Source organism: Miscanthus floridulus, chromosome 1 (assembly GCF_019320115.1).
Source record: "Miscanthus floridulus cultivar M001 chromosome 1, ASM1932011v1, whole genome shotgun sequence".
Taxonomy (NCBI): Eukaryota; Viridiplantae; Streptophyta; class Magnoliopsida; order Poales; family Poaceae; genus Miscanthus; species Miscanthus floridulus.
In genome coordinates, this window is record NC_089580.1 from 122,966,195 (window position 1) to 122,973,600 (window position 7,406).

Sequence of the window (7,406 nt, forward strand, 5' to 3'; positions counted from 1 at the left end):
CTAATCTTGCATACCTTCAGCTTACCTTCTTCAATCACATCATGCACAAAATGATACTTGATATCTATGTGCTTAGTTCTCTCATGGAACATCTGATCTTTAGTGAGGTAAATTGCACTTTGACTGTCACAGTGCAAACTTATGCAAGATTCAACTCCACAAAGCTCAGCGTACAAACCTTTCAGCCAAATTAATTCTTTGCACGCTTCACAAATAGCCATATATTCTGCTTCAGTAGTAGACAACGCAACAACTGACTGTAAAGTAGCCCTCCAACTCACAGCACAACTGTCAACAGTAAACACATAACCTGTAAGTGATCTTCGCCTGTCCAGATCAGCAGCATAATCAGAATCCACATAGCCAATAAGACCCTTATCAGTTCTTCCAAACTTTAAACATGAATCTGTTGTGCCTCTGAGGTACCTGAAAATCCACTGAACTGCCCTCCAATGTTCTTTGCCAGGATTAGACATATATCTACTAACAAGACTCATAGCATATGACAAATCTGGACGAGAGCAAACCATGGCATACATCAAAGACCCCACAGCACTAGAATAAGGAACCCTTGACATGTATTCAATCTCTGCATCTGTACTAGGACACTGAGCAGCTGACAACTTAAAGTGAGGTGTAATAGGGGTACTAACAGCCTTAGCATTTTGCATGTTGAAACGCTGAAGAACTTTCTTGATATAATTTTGTTGACTAAGAAATAGCAAACCAGATTTTCTGTCTCTACTAATTTCCATACCAAGAATTTTCTTAGCACTACCAAGATCTTTCATATCAAAAACACTACTCAATAGCTTCTTTAACTTAGTGATTTCAATCTTACTCTTGGCAGCAATCAGCATATCATCAACATATAACAGCAAATATATAGGTGATCCATTAACATGCTTGATGTAAACACAGCTATCATACTTAGATCTTTTAAAACTGTGTGCTAACATAAATGAATCAAACCTCTTGTTCCACTGACGAGGGGACTGTTTCAAACCATACAAGGATCTCTTCAACTTGCACACATATTTTTCCTTGCCAGGCACTATGAACCCTTCTGGTTGGTCCATGTATATGTCCTCCTCAAGCTCTCCATGCAAAAACGCAGTCTTCACATCTAACTGCTCAAGCTCAAGATCATGTGAAGCAACAATACTAAGGAAAGTACGAATTGAACTGTGTTTTACCACTGGAGAGAACACATCATTGTAGTCAACACCCGGAATTTGACTATAGCCTTTAGCAACTAACCTTGCCTTATACTTTGGAGGCTCGCTTGGAGATAAACCCTCCTTTCTCTTGAAGATCCATTTGCAACTGATGGTCTTCTTATTCTTAGGCAAAGGTACAATCTCCCATGTACTGTTCTTCTCAAGAGACTGCATCTCCTCATGCATAGCAGAAATCCAATTCTCAGTATCACCACAACGAATAGCTTCTTTATAGGTTGCTGGCTCATGAACATTCTCCACCTGTTCAGCACAACTCAAAGCATAGTAAGACAAATTACACTCTTCAATAAGACGTTTAGGAGGTGCAATTGTCCTTTTTGACTTGCGTTGAGCAATAGGTAAATCTTCCTCTAACTGCAAAATAGGAGTTTGCTGAACATCATCATGAGCATCATCCTCAGCAACATCATTATCATGGTCACCATGCTCATCAACAGGCTCCACCTGCACACCTGTATCATCATCAACATGCTCCACCTGCATGCGCATACGCTGCAGCTCTTTTTCTGGAATATGATCTGAGGGCAAACTGTCAGTAAACATCACAGATTCATTGAAAACAACACTCCTGCTCATAAAAGTCTTTCCTGTTTCAGGATTCCATAATTTATAGCCTTTGACTCCCGAACTATAACCAAGGAAAAGACACTTAACAGCTCTAGGCTCTAATTTTCCATTATCAACATGAGCATAAGCAGTGCATCCAAAAACTTTCAACTGTGAATAATCAGCAGGCGTACCAGACCATACCTCAATGGGAGTTCTTTTATTTAGTGGAATAGAAGGCGACCTGTTTATCAAGTAACAGGCAGTATTAGCAGCTTCAGCCCAAAAATGCTTGCTCATCCTGGCATTAGACAGCATGCAACGGGCCTTAGATATGATGGTTCTGTTCATGCGTTCGGCCACACCATTCTGTTGTGGAGTATGGGGTATGGTGTGATGCCTAACAATGCCTTCCGATCTGCAATAATCATTAAATTCACGCGAACAAAATTCTCCACCATTATCAGTACGAAGCAATTTTACCTTCCTTTCAGTTTGCCTTTCTATCATTACTTTCCAGTCCTTAAAAGCAGTAAAAGTATCATCTTTCTGTTTCAGAAAATAAGGCCAAACCCTTCTAGAGTAATCATCAATAATTGTAAGCATGTAACGAGCACCACCAAGTGAGGACTTACGGGAAGGACCCCATAAATCAGCATGAACATAATCAAGAGTACCTTTAGTGGTGTGAACAGAAGTGTTGAAATGTACCCTTTTATGCTTCCCGAAAATACAATGCTCACAAAACTTTATTTTACTCGAAGTGCAGCCATCCAGCAGGTTTCTCTTCATCAATTCTGCCATACCATGGTGACTCATATGTCCCAAACGCATATGCCAAAGGTTAGTTTTACTAGGTTCATCATTAGTAACAGCAGCAACAGCGGAATCAGAACCAGGTAAGGTACACCCTCTAAGAACATATAACTTTGCAGAATTAAGATCACCTTTCAAGCAAACAAGAGAACCTTTTGATACCTTCAAAACGCCATCTGAACCGGAATATTTGTAACCTTCTGCATCAAGCGTGCTCAATGAGATAAGATTTCTGGACATCCCTGGTATATACCTGACGTTTTTCAGCGTGCGTGTCATGCCATCATCAGTCTTGATCTGAACTGATCCAATCCCCACAATGTCACACGGGTTATCATCTCCCATCCGCACAACATCCCCTTTCTGCACAGGCTTATATGAGCTAAACCAATTTCTGTTAGTGCAAATATGAAATGAACATGCGGAATCGAGAATCCATTCATCATGACCAGCAACACAACCAGCAAATACTACCAGACAATCTCCAGAATCATCATCAGACGCAGCAGCAGCAACAGAGACCTTACCAGCCGACTTTTGTTTCCTCTTCTCCTTATTCTGTACTTTTCTGCAATCCTCAACATTATGATTTGTCAGCTTGCAATAAACACAGAACTTTTTATTACCATGCGGCTTGGACTTTGAACGGCCTCTCCTTTCGTAGTTCTTTCTACCATCATTGCCATCATTTGAGGATCTGTTTTCAGTTCTGCCTCTCACATGCAAAGCATCGCCCTTATAGGACGATGTCCCGTCATTCTGCACCATGCCTCTCATCTTCTCCCTAGACTGGAGAGCCTCATAAACTTCCTTTAGGGTTAGTTCATCACGGCTCAAAAGTATGGTGTCACGAAAATTTGCATACGAATTTGGCAAAGAACATAGCAGTAAAAGACCTAAGTCCTCATCATCATACTTCACCTCCATCGACACTAGGTCGGCGACGATCTTCTTGAATTCAGCGATGTGGCTCATCACTGAATCCTCCTCCTTCATCTTCAGGGTGAACAGCTTCATCTTCATCTGCATCTTACTGGTTAGATCCTTGGACATACAGATCGATTCCAGTTTCAGCCATAGTTCTGCAGCAGTTTTCTCTTTCAGACACTCCTGCAAAATATCATTATGAAGATGCAACTGAATTAGGGCGAGCGCCTTCTGATCCTTGCGGATCTCTTCTGGAGTCCACTCGGCCTTCCTCTTTCCGAAACTATCCAGCGCCTCATCATAGTCATGAGTCTGCGCCAGAATCCCCCGCATCTTGACTTGCCATAGCGAGAACCGCGTGTCGTAGTTCAGCAGCGGAAGATCGAACTTCATCGACGTCGTCATGAACCCTAACAGCAACCAAAGCTCTGGTACCACTTGTTATGAACGACGTATAGGAATATGAAGTAAAGAATCAAGCCACAGAGGAGACACACGATTTAACGTGGAAAACCCCTCCGATGTGAAGGGGAAAAACCACGGGCACCAGCCAGCAACAATCTCACTATCTCAAGAGTTTTGGGTTACACGCCTATGGCGGCTTACAAGAGAATCAAGTCTCCACGAAACCCTAGCAAGGGTGTATATACCGTACCGTACCGCGGGGGGCTCCGCCCCCCGCACCCCCCGAGTACAGGGGCGAGACCTGATGGGCCAGCTTCAGACTCCGCTACGCTCCGGCCCACGGCGACGGGCCTCCGCTTCGCTCCGTCAGAAGCCTGGCCTATATCTTGGAGTGAATTTGGAACAACTCCAACAAACTCCACCTTGAGACAAAATTCATCTTGTATCATAAATCAACCCTTCATCCTGAACATAACAAAGATAGAAAACCACTGGTGCCAACAATAGTCTCTTGGACTATCCAATTAAACCAACTAAGCTTGAGCACAGCTCAAACTTAGCAACAGGAATAGGCTTTGTCATCATATCAGCAGGATTATCATGAGTACTAATCTTGCATACCTTCAGCTTACCTTCTTCAATCACATCACGCACAAAATGATACTTGATATCTATGTGCTTAGTTCTCTCATGGAACATCTGATCTTTAGTGAGGTAAATTGCACTTTGACTGTCACAGTGCAAACTTATGCAAGATTCAACTCCACAAAGCTCAGCGTACAAACCTTTCAGCCAAATTAATTCTTTGCACGCTTCACAAATAGCCATATATTCTGCTTCAGTAGTAGACAACGCAACAACTGACTGTAAAGTAGCCCTCCAACTCACAGCACAACTGTCAACAGTAAACACATAACCTGTAAGTGATCTTCGCCTGTCCAGATCAGCAGCATAATCAGAATCCACATAGCCAATAAGACCCTTATCAGTTCTTCCAAACTTTAAACATGAATCTGTTGTGCCTCTGAGGTACCTGAAAATCCACTGAACTGCCCTCCAATGTTCTTTGCCAGGATTAGACATATATCTACTAACAAGACTCATAGCATATGACAAATCTGGACGAGAGCAAACCATGGCATACATCAAAGACCCCACAGCACTAGAATAAGGAACCCTTGACATGTATTCAATCTCTGCATCTGTACTAGGACACTGAGCAGCTGACAACTTAAAGTGAGGTGTAATAGGGGTACTAACAGCCTTAGCATTTTGCATGTTGAATTTGGAACAGCCTCCTATATCTTGGAGTGAATTTGGAACAGCCTCCTATACTAACAGCCTCCGGCGACGGGCCTCCGCTTCGCTCCGTCAGAAGCCTGGCCTATATCTTGGAGTGAATTTGGAACAACTCCAACACGATTAACAGTGACCATCGGTTACTGCCTGCCTTTGAAAATCTTCTCCTTTGTGGTACTGCCATTTTCACCGACGAGGGAAGAAATTGGCGGTGGTGATGGGATCTCTGGAGCCGGTGGTGATATATTAATCTATTATAGTAGTGACAGGACACGGAGATCTGAGTCATTTGGGATGCAAAAGAGATAAAAATATTATAGGCATTGAAGAGATTGGTAGACACAAAGGAAGTTTTCGCGAGATCCAATCTCACATTAGTTTTTCTCTAAACTTTTTATAAATTCATGCATCCTATAGGAATTCGAAGGATTTTAATTAGGAACCCTTTGAAATGGGGGAGAAACAAGAAAAACGTAGGAGTCGGATTCCTTAGGATTTGAGTACTGTAGCAGTGTTTGGTTCATAGGAAACGTTCCTAACAATAGATTCTATACATAGGAAAATTTCTATCCAGTCCCACCTTCATTTTTTTGCTAGCTCACGTAGGATGGAGCCATGTGCCTATCTAAAAACCCTGCGCTTTTCTATAGGCCATCCAAACAACCATCGTCACTGAATCTCTGTTCTTCGATCATAATATATTTTACACTTGCATTCCTATCTCATTCCTATTTTTTTTCTGTGTTTTTTCAATCCTGGTTCCAAATAGAACCTTCTTATAGGTCTCAATCTTGGTACCAAAGGGGCAGAAACTTTTCCTATGAAATTGGAATCGTACAAATTCATAGTTTTTTTTTTCCATTGTTTCTATTAGGGCCGACACTGGTTGGTGCTTCCACTTTTTTTTGTATAGTGCTTGAGTTGTTGTCAACTGTCATTCTTTATCAGCACATGCGGTAAACCAATTTGACGGGTGAATTGTACATGAACTAGTACGTCGTAGTTTTCAGGGATTTGAGAAGTCTTACGAAAGCCTGAAAGAAAAAGGGGATAAATTTATAAGAGGAGAAGGCCACGTTGGAAATGGGTCTGAAATGTAAAACAACGGCAGTAGTTTACATTACAGACACGAACTTTCATTTACTTTTCTTTAGAATTAACACAGTACACAGACGTTTACACAATACATACATACTCACCTCTATGAACGTAGGCATGCAAACCCTACCCTTACGAGCGTCTTTGCAGACTAAGCCGACAAATTTACTTATTATATATTCATACATATGACTCGCCGAATCTTGCCTAATGGCAGACTGCAGACGGACTAAACATCCCATGATTTAGGCACATAAGTTACTTCCACCCGTCCACCGTTAGATGGTCCGATCCCGTAGGTGTAGGGATGAATTATTCGCTATCATATCCTATGGCAAGTTGGCAACCGAGAGTATATTTCAAGAAGGATATATACTGCCTTTCGGCTCCTTTAATTCCACGTTGCATGCCATCATCCATTAGGTACAGCGATGCCAAGTGGGCTAGGCGGACCAAACTGTGTGTCACAAGATATAGGCTCATGGCGTTGCAGTTGCAGGTGTATGTCGGCACTTGGTTATTTCTGTGCATGGCCGGGTGTAAGCACCTGGTCGGTCAGGATTCAAAACGCCTGGTTTCAGTGGTTCGTAACCCACCGACGACTCTGCTAGCGTCCTTCCTGCACGAGAACCCGCCTCACGCACGGTTAAATTGTTTACGACGGCAAGGACAAGACGAAAGCACATGTGACTGTAACCTACCGGCCTCTGCAGGGACGGCGTGCATGGCCGAGATGACAAGGAAGGCCACCAGCAAGAACACCATGCACACAACCTGCCGCTGCTGCTTCTTCGCCATCACGCCGATCTCTTCTCCAGCTGATTGCTGGTAGATGAATCTCCGGCCTCGATCGGGTGTGCGCTGCGGGATGTACAGCAGCAAGGTTCTTTGAGCACCATTATATAGAGGTGCCTGCAGTCAGAAGCACCCCTAAGGTTGCAGTTTTTAACTTATACACCCTCTCTAATTATTAAGTTAATCAAGGCGTTTAACTGAATTTAGTCTTCTTTTTCTTTAGTATACAAAACATGATGAACGTTACGAAGTACTTTCTCCATCCAAAACCCTAACACA

The 7,406-nt window shown here is 42.7% G+C and overlaps 1 long non-coding RNA gene across 1 annotated transcript; it reads right to left on the reverse strand.

Annotated features, from left to right (window-relative positions):
• Window positions 1–6,345: 6,345 nt before the first annotated feature.
• On the reverse strand, window positions 6,346–7,203 carry LOC136492577 (uncharacterized). The gene is made up of 2 exons (XR_010768128.1): window positions 7,034–7,203; window positions 6,346–6,951 (listed from the first exon to the last, which is right to left on the reverse strand). It is a non-coding gene; the product is annotated as an uncharacterized lncRNA (long non-coding RNA).
• Window positions 7,204–7,406: the final 203 nt, after the last annotated feature.